Source organism: Coregonus lavaretus (assembly GCF_964263955.1).
Source record: "Coregonus lavaretus genome assembly, chromosome: 5".
NCBI classification, from domain to species: domain Eukaryota; kingdom Metazoa; phylum Chordata; class Actinopteri; order Salmoniformes; family Salmonidae; genus Coregonus; species Coregonus lavaretus.
Window position 1 is genome coordinate 3,820,778 of NC_139992.1, and position 16,384 is coordinate 3,837,161.

The window sequence follows — 16,384 nt, forward strand, 5'->3', positions numbered from 1 at the left end:
TCTGAGACCAGCTACCCGGACAGCTGATGAAACTGAATTTGCACACCAAAGTATTTCTGAACAAACTGTCAGAAACCGTCTCAGGGAAGCTCATCTGCGTGCTTGTCGTCCTCGGTCGTAACTGAATTCAGTGGGCAAATGCTCACCTTCGATGGCCACTGGCATGCTGGAGAAGTGTGCTTTTCATGGATGAATCCCAGTTTAAACTGTACCGGGCAGATGTCAGGTGTGTGGGCGAGCAGTTTGCTGATGTAAACGTTGTGTACAGAGAGTCCTATGGTGGCAGGGGGTTATGGTATGGCAGGCATAAGCTACAGACAATGAACACAATTTTATCAATGGCAATTTGAATGCACAGAGATACCGTGACGAGATCCTGAGGCCCATTGTCGTGCCATTCATCCACCGCCATCACCTCATGTTTCAGCATGATAATGCACACCCCCATGTCGCAAGGATCTGTACACATTTCCTGGAAGCTGAAAATGTCCCAGTTCTTCCATGGTCTGCTTACTCACCAGACCTGTCAACCATTGAGCATGTTTGGGATGCTCTGGATCGACGTGTACGACAGTGTGTTCCATTTTGAAGAGGAGTGAAACAACATTCCACAGGCCACAATCAACAGCCTGATCAACTCTCTGTGAAGGAGATGTGTCACGCTGCATGAGGCAAATGATGTTCACACCAGATACTGACTGGTTTTCTGATCCACGCCCCTACCTTTTTTTAAGGTACAGTATATGTGACCAACAGATACATATCTGTATTCTCAGTCATGTGAAATCCATAGATTAGGGCCTAATGAATTTATTTCAATTGACTGATTTCCTTATACAGTGGGGAGAACAAGTATTTGATAAACTGCCGATTTTGCAGGTTTTCCTACTTACAAAGCATGTAGAGATCTGTCATTTTTACATTTTTTATCACTTCAACTGTGAGAGACGGAATCTAAAACAAAAATCCAGAAAATCACATTATATGATTTTTAAGTAAATTAATTTGCATTTTATTGCATGATATAAGTATTTGATCACCTACCAACCAGTAAGAATTCCGGCTCTCACAGACCTGTTAGTTTTTCTTTAAGAAGCCCTCCTGTTCTCCACTCATTAACTGTATTAACTGCACCTGTTTGAACTTGTTACCTGTATAAAAGACACCTGTCCACACACTCAATCAAACAGACTACAACCTCTCCACAATGGCCAAGATCAGAGAGCTGTGTAAGGACATCAGGGATAAAATTGTAGACCTGCACAAGGCTGGGATGGGCGACAGGACAATAGGCAAGCAACTTGGTGAGAAGGCAGCAACTGTTGGTGCAATTATTAGAAAATGGAAGAAGTTCAAGATGACGGTCAATCACCCTCGGTCTGGGGCTCCATGCAAGATCTCACCTCGTGGGGTATCAATGATCATGAGGAAGGTGAGGGATCAGCCCAGAACTACACGGCAGGACCTGGTCAATGACCTGAAGAGAGCTGGGACCACAGTCTCAAAGAAAACCATTAGTAACACAATACGCCGTCATGGATTAAAATCCTGCAGCGCACGCAAGGTCCCCCTGCTCAAGCCAGCGCATGTCCAGGCCCGTCTGAAGTTTGCCAATGACCATCTGGATGATCCAGAGGAGGAATGGGAGAAGGTCATGTGGTCTGATGAGACAAAAATATAGCTTTTTGGTCTAAACTCCACTCGCCGTGTTTGGAGGAAGAAGAAGGATGAGTACAACCCCAAGAACACCATCCCAACTGTGAAGCATGGAGGTGGAAACATCATTCTTTGGGGATGCTTTTCTGCAAAGGGGACAGGACGACTGCACCGTATTGAGGGGAGGATGGATGGGGCCATGTATCGTGAGATCTTGGCCAACAACCTCCTTCCCTCAGTAAGAGCATTGAAGATGGGTCGTGGCTGGGTCTTCCAGCATGACAACGACCCGAAACACACAGCCAGGGCAACTATGGAGTGGCTCCGTAAGAAGCATCTCAAGGTCCTGGAGTGGCCTAGCCAGTCTCCAGACCTGAACCCAATAGAAAATCTTTGGAGGGAGCTGAAAATCTGTATTGCCCAGCGACAGCCCCGAAACCTGAAGGATCTGGAGAAGGTCTGTATGGAGGAGTGGAGGAGTGGGCCAAAATCCCTGCTGCAGTGTGTGCAAACCTGGTCAAGACCTACAGGAAACGTATGATCTCTGTAATTGCAAACAAAGGTTTCTGTACCAAATATTAAGTTCTGCTTTTTTGATGTATCAAATACTTATGTCATGCAATAAAATGCAAATTAATTACTTAAAAATCATACAATGTGATTTTCTGGATTTTTGTTTTAGATTCTGTCTCTCGCAGTTGAACTGTACCTATGATAAAAATGACAGACCTCTACATGCTTTGTAAGTAGGAAGACCTGCAAAATCGGCAGTGTATCAAATACTTGTTCTCCCCACTGTATGAGTTGTAACTCAGTAAAAGTTTTGAAATTGTTGCATGTTGTGTTTACAGTGGGGGGGGGGAAAGTATTTAGTCAGCCACCAATTGTGCAAGTTCTCCCACTTAAAAAGATGAGAGAGGCCTGTAATTTTCATCATAGGTACACGTCAACTATGACAGACAAAATGAGAAAAAAAAATCCAGAAAATCACATTGTAGGATTTTTAATGAATTTATTTGCAAATTATGGTGGAAAATAAGTATTTGGTCAATAACAAACAAGCAAGATTTCTGGCTCTCACAGACCTGTAACTTCTTCTTTAAGAGGCTCCTCAGTCCTCCACTCGTTACCTGTATTAATGTCACCTGTTTGAACTTGTTATCAGTATAAAAGACACCTGTCCACAACCTCAAACAGTCACACTCCAAACTCCACTATGGCCAAGACCAAAGAGCTGTCAAAGGACACCAGAAACAAAATTGTAGACCTGCACCAGGCTGGGAAGACTGAATCTGCAATAGGTAAGCAGCTTGGTTTGAAAAATCAACTGTGGGAGCAATTATTAGGAAATGGAAGACATACAAGACCACTGATAATCTCCCTCGATCTGGGGCTCCACGCAAGATCTCACCCTGTGGGGTCAAAATGATCACAAGAACGGTGAGCAAAAATCCCAGAACCACACGGGGGGACCTAGTGAATGACCTGCAGAGAGCTGGGACCAAAGTAACAAAGCCTACCATCAGTAACACACTACGCCGCCAGGGACTCAAATCCTGCAGTGCCAGACGTGTCCCCCTGCTTAAGCCAGTACATGTCCAGGCCCGTCTGAAGTTTGCTAGAGTGCATTTGGATGATCCAGAAGAGGATTGGGAGAATGTCATATGGTCAGATGAAACCAAAATAGAACTTTTTGGTAAAAACTCAACTCGTCGTGTTTGGAGGACAAAGAATGCTGAGTTGCATCCAAAGAACACCATACCTACTGTGAAGCATGGGGGTGGAAACATCATGCTTTGGGGCTGTTTTTCTGCAAAGGGACCAGGACGACTGATCCATGTAAAGGAAAGAATTAATGCGGCCATGTATCGTGAGATTTTGAGTGAAAACCTCCTTCCATCAGCAAGGGCATTGAAGATGAAACGTGGCTGGGTCTTTCAGCATGACAATGATCCCAAACACACCGCCCGGGCAACGAAGGAGTGCCCAGCGACAGCCCCAAAACATCACTGCTCTAGAGGAGATCTGCATGGAGGAATGGGCCAAAATACTTCTGGCTGAAAACCTTGTGAAGACTTACAGAAAACGTTTGACCTGTGTCATTGCCAACAAAGGGTATATAACAAAGTATTGAGAAACTTTTGTTATTGACCAAATACTTATTTTCCACCATAATTTGCAAATAAATGTGATTTTCTGGAGAAAAAAAATCTCATTTTGTCTGTCATAGTTGACTATGATGAAAATTACAGGCCTCTCTCAACTTTTTAAGTGGGAGAACTTGCACAATTGGTGGCTGACTAAATACTTTTTTTCCCCACTGTATATTTTTGTTCAGTGTATTTAACTATCTGCATTTACCCCCTTTTTGCACGAACTGTTTTGACTCATCACATACGCTGCTGATACTGTTTACTAACTGTCACTTTATTCCTAGTTATATGTACAGTACCAGTCAAGTTTGGACACACCTACTCATTCAAGGTCTTTTCTTTATTTTTACAATTTTTTACATTGTAGAATAATAGAGAAGACATCAAAACTATGAAATAACACATATGGAATCATGTAGTAACCTAGTAACCAAAAAAGTGTTAAACAAATCAAAATATTTTTTATATTTGAGATTCTTCAAATAGCCACCCTTTGCCTTGATGACAACTTTGCGCACTCTTGGCATTCTCTCAACCAGCTTAACCTGGAATGCTTTTCCAACAGTCTTGAAGGCGTTTCCACATATGCTGAGCACTTGTTGGCTGCTTTTCCTTCACTCTGCCGTCCGACTCATCCCAAACCATCTCAATTGGGTTGAGGTCGGGGGGTTGTGGAGGCCAGGTCATCTGATGCAGCACTCCATCACTCTCCTTCTTGGTAAAATAGCTCTTACACAGCCTGGAGGTGTGTTGGGTCATTGTCCTGTTGAAAAACAAATGATAGTCCTACTAAGCCCAAACCAGATGGGATGGCGTTTCGCTGCAGAATGCTGTGGTAGCCATGCTGGTTAAGTGTACCTTGAATTCCAAATAAATCACAAAGACAAGGCGGTTGGAACCAAAAATCTCAAATTTGGACTCCAGACCAAAGGACACATTTCCACTGGTCAAATGTCCATTACTCGTGTTTCTTGGCCCAAGCAGGTCTCTTCTTATTATTGGTGTCCTTTAGTAGTGGTTTCTTTGCAGCAATTCGATCATGAATGCCTGATTCATACTGTCCCCTCTGAACAGTTGATGTTGAGATGCATTTATTTGGGCTGCAATTTCTGAGGCTGGTAACTCTAATTAACTTATCGTCTGCAGCAGAGGTAACTCTGGGTCTTCCATTCCTGTGGTGGTCCTCATGAGAGCCAGTTTCATCATAGCGCTTGATGGTTTTTGCGACTGCACTTGAAGAAACTTTCAAGGTTCTTGAAATGTCCCGTATTGACTGACCTTCATATCTTAAAGTAATGATGGACTGTCGTTTCTCTTTGCTTATTTGAGCTGTTCTTGCCAAAATATGGACCTGGTCTTTTACCAAATAGGACTGTCTTCTGTATACCACCCCTACCTTGTCACAACACAACTGATCGGCTCAAATGCATTAAGAAGGAAAGAATTCCACAAATTAACTTTTAAGAAGGCCCACCTGTTAATTGAAACGCATTCCAGGTGACTACCTCATGAAGCTGGTTGAGAGAATGCCAAGAGTGTGTAAAGCTGTCATCAAGGCAAAGGGTGGCTATTTGAAGAATCTCAAATATAAAATATATTTTGATTTATTTAACACTTTTTTGGTTACGATATGATTCCATATGTGTTATTTCATAGTTTGATGTCTTCACTATTATTCTACAATGTAAAAATTAGTAAAAATAAAGAAAGACCCTAGAATGAGTAGGTGTGTCTAAACTTTTGACTAGTAGGTAGGAGTAGAGATATAGTAGTAGAGATATATAGTAGGTAGGAGTAGTGATATAGGAGTAGAGATATAGGAGTAGAGATATAGGAGTAGAGATATAGTAGTAGAGCTATATGAGTAGAGATATAGGAGTAGAGATATATATAGTAGGTAGGAGTAGAGATATAGGAGTAGAGCTATAGGAGTAGAGCTATAGGAGTAGAGCTATTTACATTTACATTTTAGTCATTTAGCAGACACTCTTATCCAGAGCAACTTATAGTTAGTGAATACATATTTTTTTATATATATATACTGGCCCCCCGTGGGAATCTCTAGTGGCACAGTTAGGACTGCGATGCAGTGCCTTAGACCACTGCGCCACTCAGGAGCTATAGGAGTAGAGATATAGGAGTAGAGCTATAGGAGTAGAGCTATATAGTAGGTAGGAGTAGAGATATAGGAGTATAGATATATAGCAGGTAGGAGTAGAGATATAGGAGTAGAGATATATAGTAGGTAGTAGTAGTGATATAGGAGTAGAGCTATAGGAGTAGAGATAGAGGAGTAGAGATAGAGTAGAGCTATAGGAGTAGAGATATATAGTAGGTAGGAGTAGTGATATAGGAGTAGAGATATATAGTAGGTAGGAGTAGTGATATAGGAGTAGAGCTATAGGAGTAGAGCTATAGGAGTAGCGCTATAGGAGTAGCGCTATAGGAGTAGAGCTATAGGAGTAGAGATATAGGAGTAGAGATATATAGTAGGTAGGAGTAGTGATATAGGAGTAGAGATATATAGTAGGTAGGAGTAGTGATATAGGTAGAGATATATAGTAGGTAGGAGTAGAGATATAGGAGTAGAGATATATAGCAGGTAGGAGTAGAGATATATAGTAGGTAGTAGTAGTGATATAGGAGTAGAGATATAGGAGTAGAGCTATAGGAGTAGAGATATATAGTAGGTAGAAGTAGTGATATAGGAGTAGAGATATATAGTCGGTAGGAGTAGAGATATAGGAGTAGATATATATATATATATATATATATATATATATATAGTAGGTAGGAGTAGAGATGTATAGAAAGAGATAACGGGTGGAGGATATGGATGGAGATTGATGAGAGTGCAAAGGCTTTATATTTCTTCTATTAATCCTGAATAAAAAGTGAGCCCCCAGTCCCATTTGGGTAAACCAAAGCATGGATTGCTGTCATACCTTTTCCATAGACTTAAAACAGGGAAAGGAAACCAATGTTTAATTTTGTAATTTGTGTGAACTATCTCTTTAAGAAAGAGACTAGCAGTGCACAGTGCACATATTGTATTAACATACAGTGGGGAAAAAAAGTATTTAGTCAGCCACCAATTGTGCAGGTTCTCCCACTTAAAAAGATGAGAGAGGCCTGTAATTTTCATCATAGGTACACGTAAACTATGACAGACAAAATGAGGGGAAAAAATCCAGAAAATCACATTGTAGGATTTTTTATGAATTTATTTGCAAATTATGGTGGAAAATAAGTATTTGGTCAATAACAAAAGTTTCTCAATACGTTGTTATATACCCTTTGTTGGCAATGACACAGGTCAAACGTTTTCTGTAAGTCTTCACAAGGTTTTCACACACTGTTGCTGGTATTTTGGCCCATTCCTCCATGCAGATCTCCTCTAGAGCAGTGATGTTTTGGGGCTGTCGCTGGGCAACACAGACTTTCAACTCCCTCCAAAGATTTTCTATGGGGTTGAGATCTGGAAGCCACTCTGGAAGCCACTCCTTTGTTGCCCGGGCGGTGTGTTTGGGATCATTGTCATGCTGAAAGACCCAGCCACGTTTCATCTTCAATGCCCTTGCTGATGGAAGGAGGTTTTCACTCAAAATCTCATGATACATGGCCCCATTCATTCTTTCCTTTACATGGATCAGTCGTCCTGGTCCCTTTGCCGAAAAACAGCCCCAAAGCATGATGTTTCCACCCCCATGCTTCACAGTAGGTATGGTGTTCTTTGGATGCAACTCAGCTTTCTTTGTCCTCCAAACACGACGAGTTGAGTTTTTACTAAAAAGTTATATTTTGGTTTCATCTGACCATATGACATTCTCCCAATCCTCTTCTGGATCATCCAAATGCACTCTAGCAAACTTCAGATGGGCCTGGACATGTACTGGCTTAAGCAGGGGGACACGTCTGGCACTGCAGGATTTGAGTCCCTGGCGGCGTAGTGTGTTACTGATGGTAGGCTTTGTTACTTTGGTCCCAGCTCTCTGCAGGTCATTCACTAGGTCCCCCCGTGTGGTTCTTGTGATAATTTTGACCCCATGGGGTGAGATCTTGCGTGGAGCCCCAGATCGAGGGAGATTATCAGTGGTCTTGTATGTCTTCCATTTCCTAATAATTGCTCCCACAGATGATATCTTCAAACCAAGCTGCTTACCTATTGCAGATTCAGTCTTCCCAGCCTGGTGCAGGTCTACAATTTTGTTTCTGGTGTCCTTTGACAGCTCTTTGGTCTTGGCCATAGTGGAGTTTGGAGTGTGACTGTTTGAGGTTGTGGACAGGTGTCTTTTATACTGATAACAAGTTCAAACAGGTGCCATTAATACAGGTAATGAGTGGAGGACAGAGGAGCCTCTTAAAGAAGAAGTTACAGGTCTGTGAGAGCCAGAAATCTTGCTTGTTTGTAGGTGACCAAATACTTTTTTTCCACCATAATTTGCAAATAAATTCATAAAAAATCCTACAATGTGATTTTCTGGATTTTCTTTTCTCAATTTGTCTATCATAGTTGACGTGTACCTATGATGAAAATTACAGGCCTCTCTCATCTTTTTAAGTGGGAGAACTTGCACAATTGGTGGCTGACCAAATACTTTTTTCCCCCACTGTATGTATTCTTAGCTAAGCATGACCTCTGTGAAAGTGATGTTTATGACAACTACAACATCAAATAACATTGTATAATTCATTTACTGAACATTTTAAAAATTGTTTAACCCTACTGAGATGGAAGTGAAATACAAAGTGAGTATACTCTACGAAACATTAAGAACACCTTTCTCTTTCCATGACATAGACTGACCTGGTGAATCCAGGTGAAAGCTATGATCCCTTATTGATGTCACTTGTTAAATCCACTTCAATTCAATGTAGATGAAGGGGAGGAGACAGGTTAAATAAGGATTTTTAAGCCTTGAGACAATTGAGACATGGATTGTGTATGTGTGCCATTCAAATGGGCTCTTTGTGTCAAGAACTGCAACGCTGCTGGGTTTTTCACGCTCAACAGTTTCTCTTGTCTATCAAGAATAGTCCACCACCCAAAGGACATCCAGCCAACTTGACACAACCGTGGAAAGCATTGGAGTCAACATGGGCCAGCATCCCTGTGGAACGCAATTGAGGCATCTAGACATTCTCTTTTAGACTAACATTCAGTTTTCAACAGCTGAGATTTGTATAAACCTTGCTGTCTGTCTCTCTGACATTTGCAACATTGTTTCAATATTCAAATTCGATCTCCAGCTGTCCCATAGTAATGAATGTGTCAGGAGTTGGGATGAGACAGAAAGGCAAACAGCGTTTCTCAGCCAGTCAAAATCATGAATCAGCTGGCATCATTTTTATGGATACATACAAAGAAATGTCAATTGAAAAAAGGTCAAACGAAACGAAGTGCAGCTAGTTTGCAGTTTGAAGTGATTGTGTTAGCTGTGTTGTTGGCCAGCTCCTCTGAACAACAGTGTCCTGACGAGAGAGCACATTTTCTATGCCAGGCAAAATCACGCCTCATTAGCTCATTGTTATGGATGTATCCAAATAAATGTCACTAGAAAACAGCTTAAACAAATGCAAATTCACTACTGTTGTTATTCTGGCTGCACTGGTTGACATGACTGTAGTTGGCTAGCCAGCAAGCAAGGGATAAGAACGTTGCCAGCCAGTATGGCAATGGAACATTTAGAACGAACGACTGGGATACGTCCATAGATACAGAACAAAAAGACTGAACGACTGGGTCGTGTCCATAGATACAGAACAAAAAGACTGAACGACTGGGTCGCGTCCATAGATACAGAACAAAAAGACTGAACGACTGGGTCGCGTCCATAGATACAGAACAAAAAGACTGAACGACTGGGTCGCGTCCATTGATACAGAACAAAAAGACTGAACGACTGGGTCGCGTCTCTGGCAACCGAACCGATAGAACGAACGACAAGCCGGCTTGGGTGTCGGGACTATATCTTGTGGAAGGATGAAATAGTATGAATACATTTGTCAAAATAACGTTTTTAATGAAAATAGGTCAATCATTATTTGAATATGTTGGTAAACCCGTTGTATAAAAGTGATAATGCCCTCTAAGCTGGTGTTTGGAGGATATATTGGCATGGTTTGCCGGGCCCTCAACTTAGTCTCTGTCCTAACAACACCCGTGCCAATATATCCTCCAAACACCGGCTTCTCTGGCATTATCACTTAATTATTACACAATGTGGTTCATGAATGGGTCTGGATTGTTAGAGTGAAACATAGATATGGAATAAATTATACACTTCAGGCAACTTTTCACCAAAAACGATCAAAGGACATATGGCAAGATTGACATACTGCACGACCACCTTGTGAGCTCAACATTTTAGCGGCCCCCCCCCTCTTGATTGCGAAGAGAAAACACTTTCGTTTTTAAGTTCGTTTCCTGCAATTCTACACATTTTGCCATGGGGCATAGAGAAAATGTTGCAGTTTTAAAGCAAGTTTGCTGCAATTCTACACATTTTGCCATGGGGAGGAGAGAAGATTTAGCAATTGTGTAACTCATTTCATGCAATTCTACTCATTTTGTCATAGGGTGGAGAGAATTGTTTGCAGTTTTAATATGATATCTGAGTGAGTGACTAACAAAATCAATGGGGGCACCCCAGTCGGGTTAATCGACCATGATTACTACAAGTTTAGATAGCTGGCTAGACTAACTTACCCATATGCACAACCACATTTAGAAATTGCACCAGTTGCCCATCCCTGTGCTAGAGCTAGAGTATACATCCAAATAAGTACTGTAAATGATTGAATGAATGCCAGAGCAGGTGTAGGAAGCCACAGAGTCCAGTCTTTCAGTTGGACTCTTCCCTCCATTCTTGGCTGAGTTCCTTCCTGTTCCGGTCCCAAACACACAGACAGAAACACAAAAGCTGTGAGTATGAAAAATAAAATAAATGTATGCACTCACTAACTAGTAAGTCGCTCTGGATAAGAGTGTCTGCTAAATGACTAAAATGTAAATATCGATGACAAGTGGTAGGCTATTATATGAATGTGGATATTAAGAGAATAGAGAGAGGGAGGGGGGGAAGTTTAGATATGAGCATACCTTGCACAGAGAAGTAATTCTGGTGATCAAATATTATTATTTTCATGATTAAATTATTTACGGATAGAGTATAATAAAATTAGGAGAGAGCTGATGGAAAGCCTCGGAATTATTGGATTGTAATCAACGAGGGAGCAGCGCGGATTAGCGATAGGCCAGATAGTGCTTATTCCCCTCCTCTCAGACGAGGTTGGTCTGTGAAAGTCTTTCTTTCTCTTCGTCATTGAGGTTAGGCCAACCCGGAATCAATTAATATGTGTGTGGTGTTGCGAGTGTAGGCAATAGGCTAAGGGTAAGTGAATTTGCGGGCGTGCCGAGCATAACCAACGGTAGCCCAACAACAGCAATATCAGCAGCTGTAGCTTCCGTGAGAGCCGTCAAGTTGGGTGACTAATTGCCTTAGATGTGGCGAGAACGTGCCAAGGGGCGCAACGGTCGGTCCCCTTTGATTCCGCGAAGGACTGTTGGAGAGTTGCATTTACAACAGCATTTAGGCAATTTAATCCCACCCACTGGTCAAAAACTGGTTGAATCAAAGTTGTTTCCACGGCATTTAAATTTTTTACAAAAATGTGATGACGTTGGATCAACGTGGAAAACTGATTGGATTTGCAAAAAGTCATCAACGTAAGGGAATTTTGTATTTTTGTCACCCACCTTTTAACCTAAATCCAATGTCATGGTGACATTTTTTTTGTTGATTTCACGTTGAATTCACGTTAGTTGACAACGCAACCAAATGTAAAAAAAAATAAAAAATATGAACTGACGTCTGTGCCAGTGGGCAGCTTCATAAAATGTTGTCACCATTTTTCAAGCCAACAACTAGAGCTCACCAGCTTGTAGTCCTAAAACCCAGGAAATGAGTTACCTCTGGTTCATTCAGCCACCCGTATAGAAAAAAACAGAGGTTAACACAGGCTTAGGAGATTTTATACGTTTTGTTCAATGAAATAATATGTCAGTTAACATGACCTTTATTAATTATGAAGCCTTTATGCGCTTTATTATTATTTTTTATTATATAAATTATTTAAAAATTCACAAAAAGTGACGTTAGCTGATGAAGATTATCTCATAGAACAAAACGTATAAGATCTCCTATGCCTACAGTGAGGGGAAAAAAGTATTTGATCCCCTGCTGATTTTGTACGTTTGCCTTCTGACAAAGACATGATCAGTCTATAATTTTAATGGTAGGTTTATTTGAACAGTGAGAGACAGAATAACAAAAAAAACGCATGTCAAAAATGTTATAAATTGATTTGCATTTTAATGAGGGAAATAACTATTTGACCCCTCTGCAAAACATGACTTAGTACTTGGTGGCAAAACCCTTGCTGGCAATCACAGAGGTCAGACGTTTCTTGTAGTTGGCCACCAGGTTTGCACACATCTCAGGAGGGATTTTGTCCCACTCCTTTTTGCAGATCTTCTACAAGTCATTAAGGTTTCAAGGCTGACGTTTGGCAACTCGAACCTTCAGCTCCCTCCACAGATTTTCTGTGGGATTAAGGTCTGGAGACTGGCTAGGCCACTCCAGGACCTTAATGTGCTTCTTCTTGAGCCACTCCTTTGTTGCCTTGGCCGTGTGTTTTGGGTCATTGTTATGCTGGAATACCCATCCACGACCCATTTTCAATGCCCTGGCTGAGGGAAGGAGGTTCTCACCCAAGATTTGACGGTACATGGCCCCGTCCATCGTTCCTTTGATGCGGTGAAGTTGTCCTGTCCCCTTAGCAGAAAAACACCCCCAAAGCATAATGTTTCCACCACCATGTTTGACGGTGGGGATGGTGTTCTTGGGGTCATAGGCAACATTCCTCCTCCTCCAAACACGGCGAGTTAAGTTGATGCCAAAGAGCTCCATTTTGGTCTCATCTGACCACAACACTTTCATCCAGTTCTCCTCTGAATCATTCAGATGTTAATTGGCAAACTTCAGACAGGCCTGTATATGTGCTTTCTTGAGCAGGGGGACCTTGCGGGCGCTGCAGGATTTCAGTCCTTCACGGCGTAGTGTGTGACCAATTGTTTTCTTGGTGACTATGGTCCCAGCTGCCTTGAGATCATTGACAAGATCCACCCGTGTAGTTCTGAGCTGATTCCTCACCGTTCTCATGATCATTGCAACTCCACGAGGTGAGATCTTGCATGGAGCCCCAGGCCGAGGGAGATTGACAGTTATTTTGTGTTTCTTCCATTTGCGAATAGTCGCACCAACTGTTGTCACCTTCTCACCAAGCTGCTTGGCGATGGTCTTGTAGCCCATTCCAGCCTTGTGTAGGTCTACAATCTTGTCCCTGACATCCTTGGAGAGCTCTTTGGTCTTGGCCATGGTGGAGAGTTTGGAATCTGATTGATTGATTGCTTCTGTGGACAGGTGTCTTTTATACAGGTAACAAGCTGAGATTAGGAGCACTCCCTTTAAGAGTGTGCTCCTAATCTCAGCTCATTACCTGTATAAAAGACACCTGGGAGCCAGAAATCTTTCTGATTGAGAGGGGGTCAAATACTTATTTCCCTCATTAAAATGCAAATCAATTTATAACATGTGTTTTTCTGGATTTTTTGTTGTTGTTATTCTGTCTCTCACTGTTCAAATTTACATTTTAGTCATTTAGCAGACGCTCTTATCCAGAGCGACTTACAGTTAGTGCATACATTTTTTTTTCATACCCCCTGTGGGAATCAAACCCACAACCCTGGCGTTGCAAACGCCATGCTCTATCAACTGAGCTACATCCCTGCCGGCCATTCCCTCCCCTACCCTGGGCCAATTGCGCGCCGCCCCATGGGTCTCCCGGTCGCGGCCGGCTACGACAGAGCCTGGATTCGAACCAGGATCTCTAGTGGCACAGCTAGCACTGCGATGCAGTGCCTTAGACAACTGTGCCACTCGGGAGACTAATAAACCTACCATTAAAATTATAGACTGATAATTTCTTTGTCAGTGGGCAAACGTACAAAATCAGCAGGGGATCAAATACTTTTTTTCCCCTCACTGTATGTTTACCACAGACCTTATTTTCGGCGTTTATCCCAAAGTCCTACAAAAACGCCATTAATTTTCCCCATAGGCTTTGTCCATGATCACCATGTGAAATGCCAAGCGTCGGCTGGAGTGACGGAGTTAGTGCCTACAAAAAGACGCCATTACTATTTCTCTCTCTCTATTGACATAGGCTATGTAATGGTCATAAAATAAATACATTTTAAAGTTGAAAGTGTATCTTTAATTTCCTAGCCTATGTAACAACAAAGTGGTTGATTTCAATTTCAAGGGTTTATCATTCGAAGTCTATCTCAAGCTTTTACAGTATCTATCAATTGCCTCAGTTGAATGGAAGGGGTGTGTTGTTGACAAGCTAGAGTGAAACGTCTACTAGAAACGTGTAAAGGCCAAAAGAAACGACCACTGTTAGTACCCCAGATTGCCCTGTAGACTAGGATAGTTGTTAACATATCCGGTACAGGTAGCGCTAAATTCACACAGCTGGCCTGACCACGTCATCTGCTGGTCTGATCATGTGACCTGCCAAGAGCCGAAGATTTGTTTACCCTGACTTCAACCCAGCACAGCTGTTTGCGCTAGCTAGCTAACCTAGATAGCTAACGGCTAGACTAGCCATTGTTACAGCAATCATAAATGTTTAATTTGCTTATCTACTAGCTAACTGCCTTATCGTATTGTGTCTCATTGTTTGCACAAACGTACGTTCATAAAAAATATGTTTATACAAAGTTAGACGAGCCTTGACTTAGCTGTTTATGAGTCACTTCCTCTGCATTGCTCACTGACCAAAAAAATATGCTTAATGTGTTCCTTCGGGCTGTTTTATTATGTGTAAAATGTTAACGTCTATGGAATTAAACAATCTAAAACCAAAGTGTAATATCAGAGCCTAGATTCCAGAGCATTGTTCAATATCCTACTGCTCTGTGTGCTACAGTAAGCCTGTTCCAATGCCCTACTAAATGTAAGCCTATTGCCCCTACAGTGAACATTATGAAAGTAAAAAGGTACAGAAACCGTCAATCAACTGCTGAAAGTGATCACATCGTCCTGTCCACATCTGATCAGTATAAGAGGAATGTATTGGTGAAAACACAACATCACTGCTGACAAAAAATGTTTAAAGATTTTTTGAGAAAGATACGTCAACATTTTAAGAAATGTGATGGTATGTTAACCATGCATTTTAATAAAACATTTAAATAAATACATTAGACATAACATCAATACTTCACCACAAATAACTAGTCTATGAAGAAGGCCAGCTTCTGGAAACCATTGTACGTTATATTAACTGCATTTCAATCAATGTTTTAAAGATACAATTCTCCCCTTTACAGTCTGCTTTGCATGCTACAGTAGAAAATATAGCCATCCATCTTTGATTCTGGGGACAATAATACATCATGTGACATCATCATCATCATCATCTGTATGGCCACAATTCAAATGAGCATCAATCCTTTTACCCATCATCTCCCAGAGAGGGGATTTCATACTTAACACATTGATCTCCTCCTCACACGCGTCTTCCAAGTGCTGGCACATTGTTTGTCTCTTCCTGTGGATGCAGGAATGTGGACAAAAAATAAGTGACTGATGACAATTTCCGATGATGCAATAGCCAATTTAGGCCGTCATTGCTTTGTGATGTTAGCTATAATAAAAACACTGTGTATAAAAGTATGTGGACACCCCTTCAAATGAGTGGATTTTGCTATTTCAACCACACCCGTTGCTGACAGGTGTATAAAATCGAGCACACAGCCATGCAATATCCATAAACAAACATTGGCAGTAGAATGGCCATACTGAAGAGCTCAGTGACTTTCGACGTGGCACCTTCATAGGATGCTGTAGCTCAATTGGCAGAGCACGGCGCTTGTAACGCCAGGGTAGTGGGTTCGATCCCCGGGACCACCCATACGTAAAAATGTATGCACACATGACTGTAAGTCGCTTTGGATAAAAGCGTCTGCTAAATGGCATATTATTATTATTAAGTCAGTTCGTCAAATGTCTGCCCTGCTAGAGCTGCCCCGGTCAACTGTAAGTGCTGTTATTGTGAAGTGGAAACGTCTAGGAGCAACAATGGCTCAGTCACGAAGTGGTAGGCCACAAACTCTCAGAACGGGACCGCCGAGTGCTGAAGCACACAGCGCGTAAAAATCATCTGTCCTCGGGTTGCAACAGTCACTACCGAGTTCCAAACTGCCTCTGGAAGCAACGTCAATACAATAACTGTTCGTCGGGAGCTACATGAAATGGGTTTCCATGGCCGAGCAGCCGCGCACAAGCCTAAGATCACCATGCGCAATGCCAAGCGTCGGCTGGAGTGGTGTAAAGCTCGCCGCCATTGGACTGTGGAGCAGTGGAAACGCGTTCTCTGGAGTGATGAATCACGCTTCACCATCTGGCAGTACGACGGATTAATCTGGGTTTGGCAGATGCCAGGAG